The sequence below is a fragment of the Notamacropus eugenii genome, chromosome 4 (assembly GCF_028372415.1).
Source record: "Notamacropus eugenii isolate mMacEug1 chromosome 4, mMacEug1.pri_v2, whole genome shotgun sequence".
Classification (NCBI taxonomy): Eukaryota; Metazoa; Chordata; class Mammalia; order Diprotodontia; family Macropodidae; genus Notamacropus; species Notamacropus eugenii.
The window spans coordinates 101,609,608-101,628,748 of NC_092875.1; the positions used below are offsets into that span (position 1 = coordinate 101,609,608).

Here is a 19,141-nt window from a genome sequence, read left to right on the forward strand (position 1 = left end):
GAAGGAGCTTTGGTTTTGTTGTCTTCTTCAGTCTGTATGTTTTGTTATTCCTAGTCACTAAGGATGTAAGGAAATACCTCTTCACCAAGAAAGTAAGAATCTATAGTCTGTTTTATTTTTTCCCTTTTCCTCATTTTTCCCAGCCAATTACATGCCTTTTGAGCTTTGTTAAGTGCAAGGCTACAGAAGCAGTCCCTGCTTTAGCACTGGCTGAAGATGCCCTGGGGCAGGGGCAGGGGCCAGACCATGCCTCTCTCTCAGTCAGGTGAGAGATCTTTCCCACAGACCTTTGAAACTGTTTTAACATTGTGGGTTGAGAAGTCTGTAATCCATAGCCCCTGCCATCAATTCAGTCTCCTAAGGCCTATTCCCATTCAGTCAGAGCTGATGTGGCCGACAATGAACTGCACTCTACTCCTGGCCTGGTGCAATAGATCCTTCACATAGACTTCTAGATTATCTTAGGCTGGAAATTTGTTTCAGTCTGTAATTTTGTGGTTTCTGTTGCTCTAGAATTTGTTTAGAGTCATTTTTACAGGTTTTTTTATGGAGCTTTGGAGGAGAGCTCTAGCAGGTCCCTGCTTTTACCCTACCTTCTTGACTCTGCCCCCAAGAATAAATGCATATATATATATGTATATATATATATATATATATACATTATATATATGTATGTTATATATGTATGTATATATTTGTATGTATATATACATACAAATATATATACATATATATATTTGTCAATTCAAATCCCAAATTCATGCATTGTTGAGTTGTTAGACCCCATGAGTGTACCTGCTTAACAAAATAATCAACTGATTACCAAACTTCAGGTGATGAAATTCTTTGAACCCAGCTGGATTGGTGTTCAGTTGAGACATAAAAACTACCGCTGAGTTTTAAGTCTTTCTAACTTCATCTTGACCTCCACTGAGAGAATAAAAAGCCCAGAATCAGCTTTACTTATGGAAGAAAAATATATTGTTTAGCAGTTTAAGTTTGTTTAAGGTACCTTTTTTTTTACAAGCAATTTTACAAGCAATTTTGTTTGGAGAAAGATTCTGGACAGTATTGTTTATCCTACTAATCAGAGAAATCTCTGAATCAAACACTTCCCCACTCATATTTTCTAGTAATTGTGAAACAATAATGAAGAAAAGTTTGTAGTAACAAAAGGATAAACATAAGTTTCAGTTATTTGCAATTTATTTTAAAATATATTTTATTTTGTGATTTTTGCTTTTACAGAACCTAAATTTCAACTGATATCCTTTTACTATCTCCAAGAGAACTATCTTATATATCTAAAAAAGCAGGAAAACATAAGTGAAAGCAATAAACAAATAAGTAAGGAAAATGTAGACAATCTTGCATACCTTCCAAACTCCAATTTCTGTAGAGTAGTGGGGGACATATCTTTTTATATATCTTTCTGTGGGAAAATGTTTGTTCTTTATTATTTTGCAATATTTACTTTTAATTAGTCTATAGTTATTATACTTCCTATTTATATAGTTACAATCCTTGTACATATTGTGTTCCTGGCTATGCCTACTTGATTTAGAATTGCTATCCAAGTAGACCCTGGTGATGTAGGCACACACTTCTGTGAAACTAAAGAAACTCCCTATCTTGACCTGGTCAAATGTTTTAACTTCTCCTGGAATTAAGAAGACTATCATAATATATACAGTCTGTGATTCAAGGAAGATATAGGATAATTTATATAATGTAATTCCTTATCTTTTGCAAGCCAAAGGAGAGCTTAGTGCTATAAACTTCCACAGCTCTAACATAAGACAAAGTTGTAAGACACTGGGAATTAATTATATTTAAAACTCACTTCTTTTCTTTACTAGAATATTCTTCCTTTTCCAATTTTCTAATAATGGTACAGAAGATATATTTAAAGATGATTATGACAATGATAATAAGCACTACATATTTCCGAAAGTGCTTTATTCACAGCAAATCTGCAAACACCTTCAGGGTTAACAAGGGAAATAAGAGAGAAGGGAAAGAGTATTTATTAACACCTACTATTAACAAAAACTAAGATGTTAATCACTTTATAAATAGTATCTCATTTTGATCTCACAGCAACCCTAAGAACTAGGTGCTATTATTAGTATCTCTGTTTTACAATTGAGGAAACTGAGTAAGGAAGAAATTAAGTACCTTTTCTAGTTTCAAAAGGAAAATAAATGTCTGAGGCTGAAATTGAATTCAAGTCTTCCTGACTATAGTCTCCTTGTTCTTTTCACTGTATGACCTAGCTCTTTCTATGACCATAAGATGATAAAACTCATGAGATCATAGATATAAAGCTAGAAAGGTCCTCAAAGGCATGTTAGCCAAATATTCTCATTTTCAGGGTGAAACATATATGCCTAGAGAAAGTTTAAATGCCCGAAATCATTTACCTATTAAGAATACCAAAGAATAAAACCTAGAGCTTCTGATGCTGACTAATGCTCTTTTCATTAAACTATAATATGGCTTGTATGTTCTCAATACTATGACTTCTTAGCTTTTTAATCTTGAGGAAATTGTTTAATCATTTCACAAAATCAATGAATTTTCAGACTTGGTCATCTAGTTAACATTATGCAATGATGTTTTTGTCAGAAATTAAGTTTAACACATGCATATAGTTTTGGGATATGAGTTGGTTAACATACAATCACAGACACACACAAATTCAGAATGTCGGATTTAGAAAGACCAAAAAGATCATTGTCTAAGGTATACCAGAAGGGGAAAAAACAAACAAACCCTTACTATAGTAGACTCAAAATGTGACCATCCAAACACTACTTGACAATATACTGTTACATGAAAATTGAATACTTCTTGAAATAGCATGTTGCACTCTTGTATCCCCAGTTCAGCACTCTAAGGCCTAGAAGAAAGAAGATTAGATTCAGAGTCAGAAAGACCTGAGTTCAAAACAGTTTCAAGCACTTACTAGCTGTGTGATCCTGGAGAAATCAATGAACTCTGACTGTATCAGCATCCTCATCTATAAAAATGGAAATAATAATGCTTTCCTCCCAGGATTGTTGTAAGGATCAAATGAGCTATTTGTAAAGTTCTTACCACAGTGCCTGACACATAGTAGATACTTCCCCTTAACTATCGTGAATCAGGATGCACTTCTGTCTTTGGTTCCCAATATTGGCTGCCAACAGCTGTATCACTCTTCTGTGTATTTGCATATGAGGGGGTGGGGTGGGAATGGAGAACGAATGATGTGAGGGTGCTGCATATATGACAAGTCTCAAATCTTCTGAACCTCCTTTGGAAAAAGGGTTAAGGTTGAAAATACAAGGGTGATACTGAGGACTTTCCTTCCCCCAAAAGGTAGCACTTCTCATCGAATATTAGCAAAAATATCAAACATTCTCCATGTTCTGTAACTTCCTCTGACTCCAATTAACTCCATGATTTTGTATAATACTCAAAGGGTGGGAAAAAATCCTCAGCCATATGTAAACAGACATCCAGTCCAGAAAAAGACAGTGTCTTCTCTTTGAATGTATTATACTACTTTCTTTAGAACTTTAGTACATACTTATCAACTTCTAATGAGTTTCATAATTATCCATGTGTAATTGTATCTATCTCTGCCAACCAAAAAGATTTGCAAATAACGTGTTTAAAAGTAGTCATCTGAAATAGATTTTTGTTTTATCCAACCAATCTCCAGTTTACATTCAGGTGACTTTATGGTGTAGCATAAGTATGGTAATGGTGACACAAGAATCTCTTGTTTTTTCATTTTTATTTTTAGCCTTTGGAGATGCAAAATTTCATAAAATGTTCAAGTTTAAGGAAACTTTATAAAATAGAATTTTACAATGATAAATGTTCCTGGACATAAACATCTCATTTTATGGAAAAGGAAATTGAGGTAAAGGGAAATCAAAACCTCATACGTAGTAATCAGAAATTCTAGATTCCAAACCAGGTCTTCTACTTCCAAATCCTTTCTTATTTCTGCTATGCTGCAATGTCCTCTTTCTGCTTTCATATACAATTCATTATTCTTGGGTCATTTTTTTTTCACCCTAATACTGATCAGGCTCCAACAAATCTGTTGTAATAAAATGAAGCACAATTACTCCTGATGATTAGTTATTTTAAAATACTCACCAAAATAGCAATACTTCTCAACATCACCAGACAACTCAGTACCAAGTGGGTTTCCTTTTTTTCCCCTTCATTAAAATTTGCAATGAAGGGGGAAGGATGTGAATATGCAATGGTTGTTTGCAGGTACTTTTAAAATTGATAGTTATAAGTGTTTACAATACAAATTCAAAGTGATTACATTATGATTAATCCTTGCTTATACGTCTTTTAAGGAACCACACAATCTGCATTCAAAATAGCAATTTCTTTTAATATTGGGCCTTGATTAGCATCATTGCTAAGTTTGTTGATGACATCTTTTCCACTTGGTTCTGATTAGAATTTTCCATGGCCTGATACTTCCTGAAGCCTACTGCTTGGCAGGGAGAGAGTAGGGCAGTGACAAGAACACTAAATTGCTCTACTTATTCCCTGTGTGAGCTTGGGGAAGTTCAGTTTTTCTTACTAGATGTCCATTTCCTCCCATGTAAAATGAGAGATTTAGGCTAGATGGCATCTCATATAACTTCTAAATCATATGGAATATGTACATTTCTGCCTAAAATGAGATAACCTCCAACTGCTACCCATATACTTGCATTATCAATAGCCACACCTAAATGCTATCAGTCCTTGGATTCTAAAGCATAGAAAATATTCAGCTAGCCTGAAAAAAAGAGGTATTCTAAGTGTATGGAATGGAGTAGGCATAATCAAAGAGATGAGAATGGGTTGAGGAAGACAGAATGATCACCTTTGATGAATCAAAAGTTCTGATTACATTGGCGAGTGCTAGAACACACAAAACCATAAAACAGAGGATCATTTACCTATCTGAGGTTGAAAACCATATCAAAGGTGATCTAGTCCATCATCCTGTCTGAATCATCAATATGATCTATGAATATTTTGGCAGGTGGCCAGTGGTATCAAACTCACAAAGAAATGGGGTAGTAATCCATACATAAGGATTTCTCAGGGCTACATATTTACTTAGTTTTAAAAAATAGTACTTTCTATGTTTTATTGTATATTTATTTATTTTGTTAAATATTTTCTAATTATGTATCAATCTGGCTTGGTCTGCATACAGGAGTGTTGCAGGGCAAACATGGTTGATATCTTTCATCTAATTTGTGTTTAATAAGAAATCTACTCAGCCTTAGAGAGCTCATAAATTTTTTTGGACAGTTAAATGTTAGCATGAATTTCCTTATATTGAGCAGACATTTTCCTCATGTCTTCTCTACTTTGGGATCGGTTATTGGGAAGATAGACTGTAATGAGATCATGGAGGACCTTTAATGTCAAGCAAAGCATTTGAGACTTTATCTAGGAGACTATGTATATCCATTGGTGGTTCTTAAATAGAAGAAAAGCTTGAAAAAATGGAATTTTATTGTATTTCTTATGCCTTAAAATGAGGCATATTTGTCTTCCAATTTCTAATGAATCTAGAATGCAAAATTATATCCATTAATTACAGTGCAATAAAGTACACTGCCTTGAAGTTATAACGAATGCAATTGATTCTTTGATAACCCCCAAATATACCACTCCAGTGATCTATTCATTGCTAAATTAAATGTTTTTTCTCAATCCTCATTCTTTCTGACCTCTCCATAAGATTCAAGACTGTTGACATTTCCTAGATAATCTTGACTGATTTCTTGTGGTTCTCCTCATAATTGTATCACTCTAACTTGTCTGTGTCCTTTGCTAGACCTTTATCTGTCATGCCCACTTATTCTGCAGGTCCTCAAATCTTCTGCCCTGGGCTCTTTTCTTTTATCTCTAAATATCTTGCTTGGTAATCATGAGCTTCTATGAGTCCAATTATAATCTGTATGCAAATGATTATCAGATCTATATATACTTCCTTATCCTCTCTCCTGAATGTCAGTCCTGCATAATAATCTGTTTATTAGACATTTTAGGCTGAACACATGATGGTTATTTCAAAATTTCATGTTCTAAAGTGAACTCATTGTCTTTTCCTTACAAACTAATCATTAATCGTATTTCACTGTCACTATTGAGATCAACACTATACTTCTGGTCAACCAAGTTTATCACCTAAATGATATCTCACATGCCTCATTCCCTCTTACCGTACTTGTCAAATTTATTGCCAAATTTCATCATTGCTTATCCAACATCTTTTGAATCCAGTTCTCTCTGTGTACCAATCTGCCACCTTGTTTCAGGAACTTATCACTTCTTGATTAGACTATTACCAAAAGACTTCTAAATGGTCCCTGCCTATAAATGCTCCTCTTTATAATTCATCCCGAACAGAGATGCCAGATGGAGGTTTGACCACCCCTTATTCCATTTTTATTGGTTTCCCCATTACAAGAAGCCTCAAATAGGGACTCTTTTGTAAGAAATTTTAAAATTTTTACTGTTTGGCCCCTTCCTACTTTTCTAGTTGTTTTATACATTACACATAGTCTGTGGCCCAACTTGATTGACCTACATTCCACACATAGCTCTCAATCTCTGGTCTCTATATTTTTACTCTGGAGTTCTCTTCCTCTGTAAACTCTATATCTACATTTTAGAACTCATCTTCTTTCAGGCTGTAGCCCAAAACCCACTTTCTGCAAAAGACCATACTCTATCCTTCCAATTATTACTAACTTCTTTAAAATTGTTTTCCAACTCCTCTGTATGTATCATCTATATAACTATAACTGTACAGGTCTCAACTAAAAGAATATAAATTTCTTGATGGCATGAATATTTTTTTTCTTTTTTTCTATCCCTAGTTTTCCAGTGTCTAAAAAATAATTAGTGTTTAATAAATACTTGTCAATTAATTAATAGTAGGTTTCAATCATAATCATGACCATTAATAATCATAATATGGAAGATACTGTGGAGCAGTTTAAGATGGTTTATAGAATTGATGGGTAAATATTATTATTATTATTATTGTTATCATTATGTTTGTTGCCTTCTTGAATTTGCTACCTTAATAGACCTTTAAGAGAGTTTAGCGTTCACAGTCTATACAAAGAGTATAGTTATACTCTTCTAATAGTGAATTATTCCTTTCCAAGAAAGAAATGGGAAATTTACATTCCAGAGCTACTGAAACTATGTTCATAACAGCTTTTTTTTTAATGAAAGAAATTTAATATTTTCTTAATTTTTGAGCATAATGTCACTGGATATATTTCCTTTGACATGACACAGTAAGTGCCTTCTCTGGGTTCCTTCGTATTTTTCTTAAGTCTACTCATTGGCAAGGAGAAAATTAAAAATCCTGGTTTCATGTATTTCAACCTAGATCATTTATGGACGTCTCTTTTAATAGCCTCTTCCAGGGTCTCAGTCTGGTATAAAACTGTTCCTGGGTTCTTGATCTTTATGCCAGAGGCCTCCAAGGTCTGGCAGATCCAGTCAACATAGACATAAATTGTATAAAACTTAGATATAGACTATGTATGTGACATCTAAGGGCAAGCTTTGCTGAATGAAGAGATGGGGAGCCCTAGAATTTTAACCCCCAAGTAATGAGTTTATGAGGTCAGCTAGGTAACACAGTAAATAGTGAACTGGGTATGGAGTCAGAAAGAGTCATCTGCCTGAGTTCAAACCTGGTCTCAGCAACTTATCAGCTGTGTGACCCTGGACAAGTCTCTTTAACCCTGTTTATTTCAGTTTCCTCATTTGTCAAATGAGTTGGAGAAGGAAATGGCAAAGAACTGTAGTATCTTTGACAAGAAAACCTCAAATGGGGTCACAAAGAGTCAGATGACTGAAAACAACTGAACAACAACAGGTGAGTTTATTTGACCACAGCAACTCATGAAATGGTAGAAGAATTTTTCATTGCCTCAGCTAGATAGAATACTTTTCAAAAGCACTGGAAATGGAGTCTTGATGGGCTTAGGTACAAATCCTATCTGAAACATTTCTTAACTAGTTGTATGACCATGTGTAAGTCACTGAAACTCTCTCTGACTCACTTTCCTCAACTATAAAAGAGAGATATAATCTAGAGAGTTGTGAAAATCAAATGATTAATCATAATCATCAATAGAAAGATTATCGAGTCCATTAACCTCCCAGATGTTTTAAGAATTGACGAATTTTACAGAAGTATTCACTTTCAAACCTATGCTTACTGATAGACTATTGAAATAAAGGATGCATAAAAGTCTTATTAGCTGGCCAAAACTACTTGGAATGATAATGTTTCAGTTCAGTCACATGATTGGGTATTGGCGCTAATAACCTATTATGTTATAAAAGAGTCAATTGTTGTTCATTGGAGATATTCATGAAGAATCTACATGACCATCTATTTCTTAACATTGATTAATTCACAATTCACAATTCACTGGTGGTAATTTCTGAACTAAGAGGGAAAGTAGACAAGATGACTTAGAATACTAAATTTCTTTCACCTTTATGATTCTTTGATTCGGTAAATGTTACAAAGCAAAAATTGTTGATGTGTCCAGATATCATGGGTAGTCATGAAGAGGTCTGTGACAATACCCCAAAAAACTTCTATTCTAATCAATAATTATTTTCTTTTGAAATGTGATCCAGGAGTCAAAAGAAATATGTTATAGATTCTCTGGAAAAACTAACACATTGTGTGATATTAGGCAAGCCACTCTTCCTTGCTAAGCCTCAGTCTACTTGTTACTAAAATAAGAGGATTAAATTATATGAGAGCCAAGGTCCCTTCCACTAGCAACATTTAATATGCTAAGATTTTCTAATCAACTTTGATAGATTAACCCTATTTTTGCTCCAACAGTCCATGTTGTAGGGGCTGATAGCTGATATTCTAAAATCACCTCCAGTCCATATTATATACTCGTAAGATCCTTTCTGAACCAAGCATTTTATTTAAGGTCACTTCTAGCTATAACATTATGTATTCTAAAGCGTCTTTCATTTCTGACAATTGAAATTCTAAGGAGTTTGCAACCTTAGCATTCAATATTTTAACATGTTTTTCAGCACTAACATCTAGTAATTATATTATTATATTAATTTATACATATGTTAGTTCTACTTATATGAATGTACACAAAAGGATTTGTTTCTTTTCAATTCAATATTATCTGTTTCCACTACAAATAGAATGATTTACATCAGCTGCATCAAACTCAAATAGAAACAGTATATTAACATATATATATATATATATACCTCTACCATGCATATAGACTTAGAAAATCACACATTAACATTATCTATGATCTATTGTGATTTTACTTATTTTGTTAAATATTTCTAAACTATTTTTTAATATATTTAACACCACACTGAAACATTGCTGGCAGCACTGTGGTGGATCTTTGAGCGACATATTGGGAAGCATAGAATAAAAATGATGAAGAGGGAGTTCAATAAGAAACAGAGACAAAGAAGTAGAGGACAGAGAGAGAGAGAGACAGAGACAGACAGAGACAGAGACAGAGAGAGAGAGAGAGAGAGAGAGAGAGAGAGAGAGAGAGAGAGAGAGAGAGAGAGACTAGCATGTTACCCTGATTAAGATCAAATCACAGCTCTAAATTGTTGACCTCTGATCAGTGATTTTTGAAGAAAAACGGGCAACAGGAGAGGTGTCAGAGTATTAAAAGTGATGGTAACTGCTGATACTCAAAGTGGGAAGGGGAAATAGAGAGTTAAGGTAAATTTGATTTTAAATCCTAGGAAAATTCTAGGGGGAAAAAAACTTATTAAAGGGTTGACTCATGAAAACATCAAAATAACCCATTTCCTGTGTGTTGGTGTTGAAAACTGGGCCAAATACACACAAAGCTTGAAGTACAACATTAATAAACCATAAAAGCATCAGCAAATGGAATGATACAGGAGACCATCTGTGGAAATACTACCAAGTGATAACATGAAGACATTAACATCTGGAGAGTGATCTGTCTTAGGAAAAATTTGCTGAGAATTGAATTATGATGTCTTGATTGTGGACTGTCTTGGGAATTCCCTTTTTGGTTGTAGTGTGATGTACATGTCCTCTGTATCCTCTTCCTAAGGTGTCTGGAAGAGGAATAGTTGAAAATTAAATATCTTATGCTTGCTTCAAAGGGATGTTTCCTATGCAAGTACCATTAACAGCAACTAAATGTAACATATTTTCATTGATTATCTATGGAGTACCAGGCACTATTCTACTCAATAGGGATACAAAGAGTAAAAATTATACAGTTCTTAGTTTCAATAATGATTGAAAATTGGGAGGCAGGGAGGAGCCAAGATGGCAGAGTAGAAAGATACACATATGCTAGCTCCGAAAGCACAGCCCATAAAATATCTGTAAAGAAGAACTCCCAACAAATTCTGGACCAGCAGAAGCGACAGAACAAAAGAGTGGAGGAGATTTCTGTTCCAGAGAGGTCTGAAAAACAGACACCAAAGGTCTGTCATGCACCTGGACCCAGAGTGGAGCCCAGCCCTGCCTTGGCCACGTGGCACCAAGAGGAGCTGATCTGAGCAGGCTTCAGGGACAGAATCTCCAGTGGCCATGTAGGTCCCTCCACCTACAGGTGCCAGGGGTGAGTGAGAGAGTATTTTTGGCTTGCGCGGGAGGGGAGCAGGCTGTCTCCAGGTCTCAGGCCCCCTCTGGAGGCAGCAGCAGAGGCAGCAGCAGACAGGAGCTCCCAGGGCAGGCAGGAGCTCTGATCCATTGTTAAAGGTCTCAGCATAAACCCCCTGAGGGAACTGAGCCTCAAGTGGCAGCCCTGCCCCCATCTGAGCACCTAAACTTAATCTCACACTGAATAGCAGCCCTGCCCCTGCCCAAAGCCCTGAGGCTAGGAAGCAGCATTTGAATCTCAGACCCCAAGCACTAGCTGGGAGGATCTGGAGGTGAAGTGGGTGTGGAGAGGAAACTCAGAAGTCAAGTCACTGGCTGGGAAAATGCCCAGAAAAGGGGAAAAAATATAAGACCATAGAAGGTTACTTTCTTGGTGAACAGATATCTCCTCCCATCCTTTCAGATGAGGAAGAACAATTCTTACCATCAGGGAAAGACACAGAAGTCAAGGCTTCCGTATCCCAAACATCCAGAATAAATATTCAGTGGGCTCAGGCCATGGAAGAGCTCAAAAAGGATTTTGAAAACCAAGTTAGAGAGATGGAGGAAAAAGTGGGAAGAAAAATAAGAGAGACGCAAAAAAAGCATGAAAAGCAGGTCAACACCTTGCTAACAGAGACCCAAAAAAGAGCTGAAGAAAATAACACCTTGAAAAATAGGCTGACTCAATTGGCAAAAGAGGGTCAAAAAGCCAATGAGGAGAAGAATGCTTTCAAAAGCAGAATTTGCCAAATGGAAAAGGAGTTTCAAAAGCTCACTGAAGAAAATAGTTCTTTCAAAATTAGAATGGAAAAGATGGAGGCTAACGACTTTAGGAGAAACCAAGAAATCACAAAACAAAACCAAAAGAATGAAAAAATGGAAGATAATGTGAAATATCTCATTGGAAAAACAACTGACCTGGAGAATAGATCCAGGAGAGACAATTTAAAAATTATGGGACTACCTGAAAGCCATGATCAAAAAAAGAGCCTAGACATCTTGCATGAAATTATCAAGGAAAACTGCCCTGAGATTCTAGAACCAGAGGGCAAAATAAGTATTCAAGGAATCCGCAGATCACCACCTGAAAGAGATCCAAAAAGAGAAACTCCTAGGAATATTGTGGCCAAATTTCAGAGTTCCCTGGTCAAGTAGAAAATATTGCAAACAGCTAGAAAGAAACAATTCAAGTATTGTGGAAATACAATCAGGATAACACAAGACCTAGCAGCTTCTACATTAAGGGATCGAAGGGCATGGAATATCATATTCCAGAAGTCAAAGGAACCAAGACTAAAACCAAGAATCACCTACCCAGCAAAACTGACTATAATACTTCAGGGGAAAAAATGGTGTTTCAATGAAACAGAAGGCTTTCAAGCATTCTTGATGAAAGGACCAGAGCTGACAAGAAAATTTGACTTTCAAACACAAGAATGAAGAGAAGCATGAAAAGGTAAACAGCAAAGAGAAGTCATAAGGGACTTATAAATGTTGAACAGTTTACATTCCTACATGGAAAGACAATATTTGTAACTCTTGAAACTTGTCAGTATCTGGGTAGTTGGTGGGATTACATACATACACACACACACACACACACACACACACAGACAAAGAGCACAGAGTTAATTGAATAGGATGGAATCATATCTTAAAAAAAGGAAATTAAGCAGTGAGAGAGAAATATGTTGGGAGGAGAACGGGAGAAATGGAATGGGGCAATTTATCTCTCATAAAAAGAGGCAAGCAAAAGACTTTTTAGTGGAGGGAAAAAGAGGGGAGATGAGAGAAAAACATGAAGTTTACTGTCATCATATTCCACTAAAGAAAGGAATAAAATCCACACTCATTCTGGTATGAAAACCTATCTTACAATACAGGAAAGCAGTGGAGAAGAAGCTAAGCAGGGTGGGGGGGATGATGGAAAGGAGGGCAATGGGAGGAAGGAGCAATTTTAAGTCAACTCTTGGGGAGGGACAGGATCAAAAGAGAGAATAGAAGCAATGGGGGGCAGGGTAGGATGGAGGGTAATATAGTTAGTCTTACACAACACGACTATTATGGAAGTCATTTGCAAAACTACACAGATGTGGCCTATATCGAATTGCTTGCCTTCCAAAGGGAATGGGTAGGGAGGGAGGGATGAAGAGAGGTTGGAACTCAAAGTTTTAGGAACAGCTATTTTGTACTGTTCTTGCTACTAGGAAATAAGAAATACAGGCAAAGGGGTATACAAAGTTATCTGGCCCTACAGGACAAAAGAGAAGATAGGGACAAGGGAAGGGAGGGATGATAGAAGAGAGAGCAAATTGGTGATAGGGGCAATTAGAATGCTCTGTGTTTTGGGGTGGGCAGAGGGGAAAATGGGGAGAAAATTTGGAACCCAAAATTTTGTAAAAATGAATGTTAAAAGTTAAATAAATAAATTTTAAAAAAAATTGGGAGGCATCTTAAGCATTAAATAATCAATGATTGGAAAAGATCTCAACGAATGTCTAGTTCAATATCTTCATTTTACATATGAAGAGACTGAGGTCCAAAAATGCTAAATGGCTTGCCCAAGGACACACAGCTAGCATTAGAAGTGGGAAATGAACCCAAGTCCTTTGCCTCCAGAGTCAACATTCTTTCCAATCTATTTCATTGCTTCAATTTAATATTGGGAATATAATTTAAAAAGAAATATCTGTTATACAAATGGTAGGAGATGGCAGTATGAATACCAGGTCTGTAACTGGGTACTGAGCTAGACCCAGTCCCACCTTGCTAAAAGGTAAACTTGGAGTCAACCAAATTCGTCCCTAAGCTCATCTCCTAACTCTTTGTCTCTTGATTCAAAGGACAACCTAGTGACTCAGGTTTTGAATATACTCAGAAGTTAATTTTATTTACATGAACAAGTCTGTCTGTCTGTCTCTCTCTCTTTCCCCTCTCTAGCATTAAGTAGCATATCCTCTCATTTTCCTATCATATCCCCTGATCAATTTCAACCACCCTAACTTTGTAAATTCACTCTTCATACGTTAAAGTTTGCTGGTATTATCAAATAACAATGTAAGTGCAGATAATTAAAAAAAAGTTAATAGGGGTCTGCAATGTAATTGAGATAATCTATTTCCTTCTCCTCACTTTCATCTTTATTTCACACTGGTCAGAAGGAAACAAGAAGAAAACTGATTAGACAAATAAAAGGAAGCAGAAGCTTCCTCCAGTACAATACTAAGGAAGAAGCAAGGTAAGAAAAGGCACAAGAAATGAACTGTACTTTCTCTCACCAATTAATTCATCTTCTCTCATCTGATCCCACATATTTCTCTTAGATTGGGACATTTTCTATTGCCTCCAGCTGGCTTCTGCTTGTTTTTGTTTCAGTCAGAAGTTCATGTCCAGAATTGACTCCTTCAGGACCAAAAGGAATCAGAAAAATCTCTATGACATTCAGGTGATCCTTCTGAATTTCCCTAGGTTTTACTTAATAAAACAAAAATATAGGTAAATATAAAGTGTAATGGAACAGAAACAAAAAAAAATAATGCTTTAAGAAATTTGGAGTAGGAAACTATCACTTTCCATATAAAGAATCAAGGAAGGTTTCAGGAGGTGGAGCCAAGATGAAGGAATAAAAGCAGGGACTCATCTGAGGTCTCTCCCAAACCCCTCTAAGTATCTTTTTAAAATTATTCTAATCAAATTCTAGAGCAGCAGAACCCACTCAAAGATGGAGTGACACAAATTTCTGGCCCAATACAACTTGGAAGGTTGGCAAGAAAGGTCTGTTACACCAGGGTGAGAAAGGAGCACAGCCCAACACAGGCTATGCCAGAGCAGACCAGGTCTCAGCAAATCCTGAGCAGGACTTGAGGTGCCTAATCACTGGCAGCAGTGGTAATTTCCAGACCTCTCAGCTCATAGATGCCAAAGAAAATTTACAAGGTCATCCTGGTGAGAGTAGAGAACAGTCCAACACTGGCCATGCCAGCACAACCCCTGCCCCAGCAAACCGGGAGCCTTGGGAGAGATAGAATCATCATTGATAGTGACCGTGGCTGTTTCTGAACCCCTCAGCCCATAGATAGTAAGGGAGTCAAACAAATAATCAGAAAGAGATTATAGGAGTCTTTTTGCTAGCACTGAGGCAGGACTTGCTTTGCTTATACTCTGGTCTGGGTCACATTCCTAGGTGACAATCCCCAGATGAGAAGGACCACTAGCACAGCTGAGCTTGCAGTAGCAGTGGAGCATGGGACTATCCTCATATTTCCAGGGCAGTAAAATGTACTTGTTGTCATTTCCAGACCAGATCACAAGCCAGTGGAGTAGTAAACACCTCTACTTAGACTATACCACCATGGAATAACTGAAAACTTACAGGTGCCTAGAAATATCTCTGAAAGCAGTTGCACAAAACCCCTGAAGCTTGAGATAGTATGCTCTCTCTTCCCTAGAAGCAGAGCCTTACTTTACTAAGGAGTTAAAAGTCTAGGAATAGTTGGGAAAATGAGCAAACAATGGGGGAAAAACTCTGACTAGTGAAAGTTACCGTGGTAGCAAGGATGGTCAAAACATACACTCAGAAGAAGACAGCTCTTATATCCAAAGCTTCTAAGAAAAATATGAATTGGTCTCAGATCATGGAAAAGCTAAAAAAAGGAATTTGAAAACTAAATAAGAGATGTAGAAGAAAAACTGGTAAGAGAAATGAGAGTGACACAAGAAAAGCATGAAAAAAAGAGTCAACAGCTTGGTAAAGAATACTTCAGAATACTGAAGAAAACAACACCTTAAAAAGCAGACCAGGTCTAACGGTAAAAGCAATCCAAAAAGCTAGTGAGGTGAAGAATGTATAAAAAGTAGAACTGGACAAATGGAAAAGGAGGTCCAAAAGTTCATTGAGGAAAATAACTCCTTAAAAATTAAAACAGAACACATGGAATCTAATGACCTGATAAGAAATCAAAAAATAAATAAATAAAACAAAATCAAAAGAATGAAAAAAAAAAAGATAACATGCAATAGTTCATTGGACAAAACAGATGACCTGAAAAACAAATCTAGGAGAGACAATTCAAAAGTTATTGAACTAGGTGAAAGCCATTATCAAAAAAAGAGCCTAGATTCCTAGACATCATCTTTCAAAAAATTATCAAGGAAAACTGCTCTGATATTTTACAACCAGAATGTAAAATAGAAATTGAAACAATCCACTAGCTATCTCCTGAAAGAGATACCAAAATGAAAACTGCCAGGGGTATTATAGCCAACTTCTAGAGTTACCAGATTAAGAAAAAAATATTGCAAGCATCCAGAAATAAACAATTCAAGTGTTGTAGAGCCACAGTCAAGATTACACCAGATTTAGCAGTTTCTATATTAAAGAATCTGAAGGCTTGAAAAATAATCCTTCAGGGAGAAAAATGGACATTCTTTGATATAGAGGACTTTCAAGCATTCTTGATGAAAATACCAAAGGTGAATAGAAAATTTGATTTTCAAATACAAGACTCAAGACAAGCATTAAAAAGGTAAATAGTACAGGGAAATCATAAGGCACTAACTAAGGTTAAAATGTTTACAATCCCACATGGGAAGGTGATATTAGCAACTCATAAGACCGTTCTCATTATTAGCGTAGTTAGAAGGAGTAGATATACGTGTGGGACAAAGGTGTGAGTTGCATATGAAAAAATGATATGTAAAGAATACAGTTAAGGGGTGAGAGTGGAATGTATTGGGATAAAAAGAAAGGGAGTGGTAGAATGGGATAGCTCCCATAAAGGAGACAAGAAAAAGTTTTTTCCACCAGTGGAGGGAAAAGAAGGAGAGGTGAGGGGGAATGAGTGAACCTTACCGCCATCAGAATTGGCTCAAAGTGGGAATAACAAACAGTCAATTGGGCACAGAAATTTATCTTACCCTAAAGGAAGGAAAAAAGGGATAAGAGAAAAGGGCGGTGATGAAGGGAGGGCAGATTGAGGGAGAGTTAATTAGAAGCAAAACGCTTTTGAGGAGGACAGGGTAAAAGGAGAAAGAGAATAGAATAAAGTGGGGTAGGAATAGGATGGAGGGAAATACAGGGAGCAATAGTAACTGAACAAATAAAATTTAGGCACATTTCTCTGACAAAGGCCTCATTTCTCAAGCATATAAAGAACTGAGTCAAATTTATAAAAATAAGATCCATTTCCTAATTGATAAATGACCAAAAGATATATTTTCAGATGAAGTAATCAAAGCTACTGATAGCCATATGAAAAAAATATTTTAATTCATCATTGGAGAAATGCAAATTAAAACAATTCTGAGGTAATACCTCATACCTACTAGATTGGCTAATAGAACAGAAAAGGCAAATGACAAATGTTGGAGGGGATGTGGGAAAAATGAGACATTAATGCACTGTTGGTGGAATTGTCAACTGATTCAGCCATTCTGTAGATAAATTTCAAACTATGCCCAAAGGTTTCTAAAACCATGTGTACCCTTTGACCTAGCAATGTATATCAGTAAGCACCTCAACATACACAGAGGGGCCTGCTATCACAGGTTCTTTGATCTGCATTCATAAAAGGAAAGGCAACTTTTAAGAGGTTAACAAACACTTTGAGTACATATTTCATTCCTTTAGTCAAACACATAGTTCATTCACTTAGTTCAGGGGATTGAGCATTCTGAACTTCAAAGAAAATACAGAGAAATCAAAGACCAACACACATGGCTTCCTTTGCTTGACCATAATCAATACGTATATCACAAATCAACAGACGCATCCAACTGTCTGACCCTAGTTATGAGAAAGGGAAGCACTGACATCTGGGTTTTCAAAGTTGAGGGGCTCTTTAGCAACTTTCCAGAGTCCTTGTCTGGCCAAACAAATCCTTCCAATCACTAAGCCCCAAAGTAAAACCTCACTCTCAGAGTATTTACACACTTTTCAGAGCCAGAGGGTCCCAGTGGCTCTATAGAAAAAACAAAAGATACGTGAGACCATCCTACAAAATAACTCCCCTAATCAAGCTTCCCTCAATGAGCAGGCCGATCAATGTGTGGGGAAGATCTTCTTTAATCACATTATTCAATCAGAGGCAATTTTAGTGAAACAAAAACATCAAAAGATTCTACTTTGCTTGGCCTTACACAACACCACTACTAGATCTGCATGTCAAAAGAAATAAAAACAAAAATTAAAAGGACCCATATGTACAAAATATTTTTATCAAGGGGATGCCCATCAATTAGAGAATGGCTGCACCAGTTGTGGTATGTGTTTATGACAGAATAACATTGTACTCCAAGAAAGGATGAGGAGGAAACTTTCAGAAAAATCTGGAAAGACTTACATAAGCTGATGCAAAGTGAAATGCACTGTGTACAAAGTAACAGAAATACTGTAAGATTATCAACTATGAATGACTTAGCTATTGCCAGCAACACAATCATCCAATCTAAAGGATTTATGGTGAAAAATGATATCCATCCTCAGAGAAAGAACTAATGGTGACTGAATACAGATTGAAGGATACTTTTTTATTTTATTTTTCTTGATTTGTTTTGGTGTATGTTTTCTTTCACAGCATGCCTATTATGGAAATGTTTTGTATGACTATGCATGTATAACCTATATTGAATTGCTTGCCTTCCCAATGGGAGTGAGGAGTAGGGACAGAATTTGAAATGCAAAATTTTTTTAAAATGTTAAAAATTTTTCCTACATGTAACTGGGGAATTAAATGAAAGGGGAAGGGAAAAGGAAGGTTTCAGAGAATAGATGGTGCCTCACTTGAGCCTTAAAAGAAAGAGAACAATTTCAACAAGTGTACTTGAGATACAAACATATTCATCACATGATGAAAAACCTTTTGAATCTCAGTTGGTCACAGAACAACATGCCTGTTCTCACCAAATTTAATTCAGTTAAAATCAATAAATATTTAAAATGTCTACTATGTGCAAATAGAGAGGCTGTATGACAGAGTGGTTCAAATGTCATCCTGAGAGACATGAAGATTTTGGTTTAAGCTCTGCCTTTGATAAATACTATCCATATGATCATGGACAAATCACCTAATACCTCATTGCCTCAGGCAGCTCTCTATAACTATATATTACAAGCAAATTGTGGATCTGAGTCAGTAGGGGAAAAAATCACACAGAGAGTTCCCCACACTGATTAAATGACAGGTATGGATCTGTGTCTATATGTATGCTTTTTATTATGTCTTTATCTTTTTATCTTTTGCCCCCAACATAGCACCTTGGATACATATATGTTTATGAATATATATGTATATATTTTGAAATATAAATATATGTACATATGTTTTGAAATTATGCATATAAATAGATGTATTATACAATTATACATATAACATAAAATTGTACATATAAGTATATGAAATATATTCCTATACATTTACATACAAATTTTGAAACATATTT

The 19,141-nt window shown here is 36.0% G+C and overlaps 1 long non-coding RNA gene across 1 annotated transcript; it reads right to left on the bottom strand.

Annotated features, from left to right (window-relative positions):
* Nucleotides 1-3,737: 3,737 nt before the first annotated feature.
* Nucleotides 3,738-15,147, bottom strand: LOC140498205 (uncharacterized). The gene is made up of 4 exons (XR_011965023.1): nucleotides 15,075-15,147; nucleotides 13,981-14,104; nucleotides 10,005-10,164; nucleotides 3,738-4,096 (listed from the first exon to the last, which is right to left on the bottom strand). It is a non-coding gene; the product is annotated as an uncharacterized lncRNA (long non-coding RNA).
* Between the last annotated feature and the right edge of the window lie 3,994 nt (nucleotides 15,148-19,141).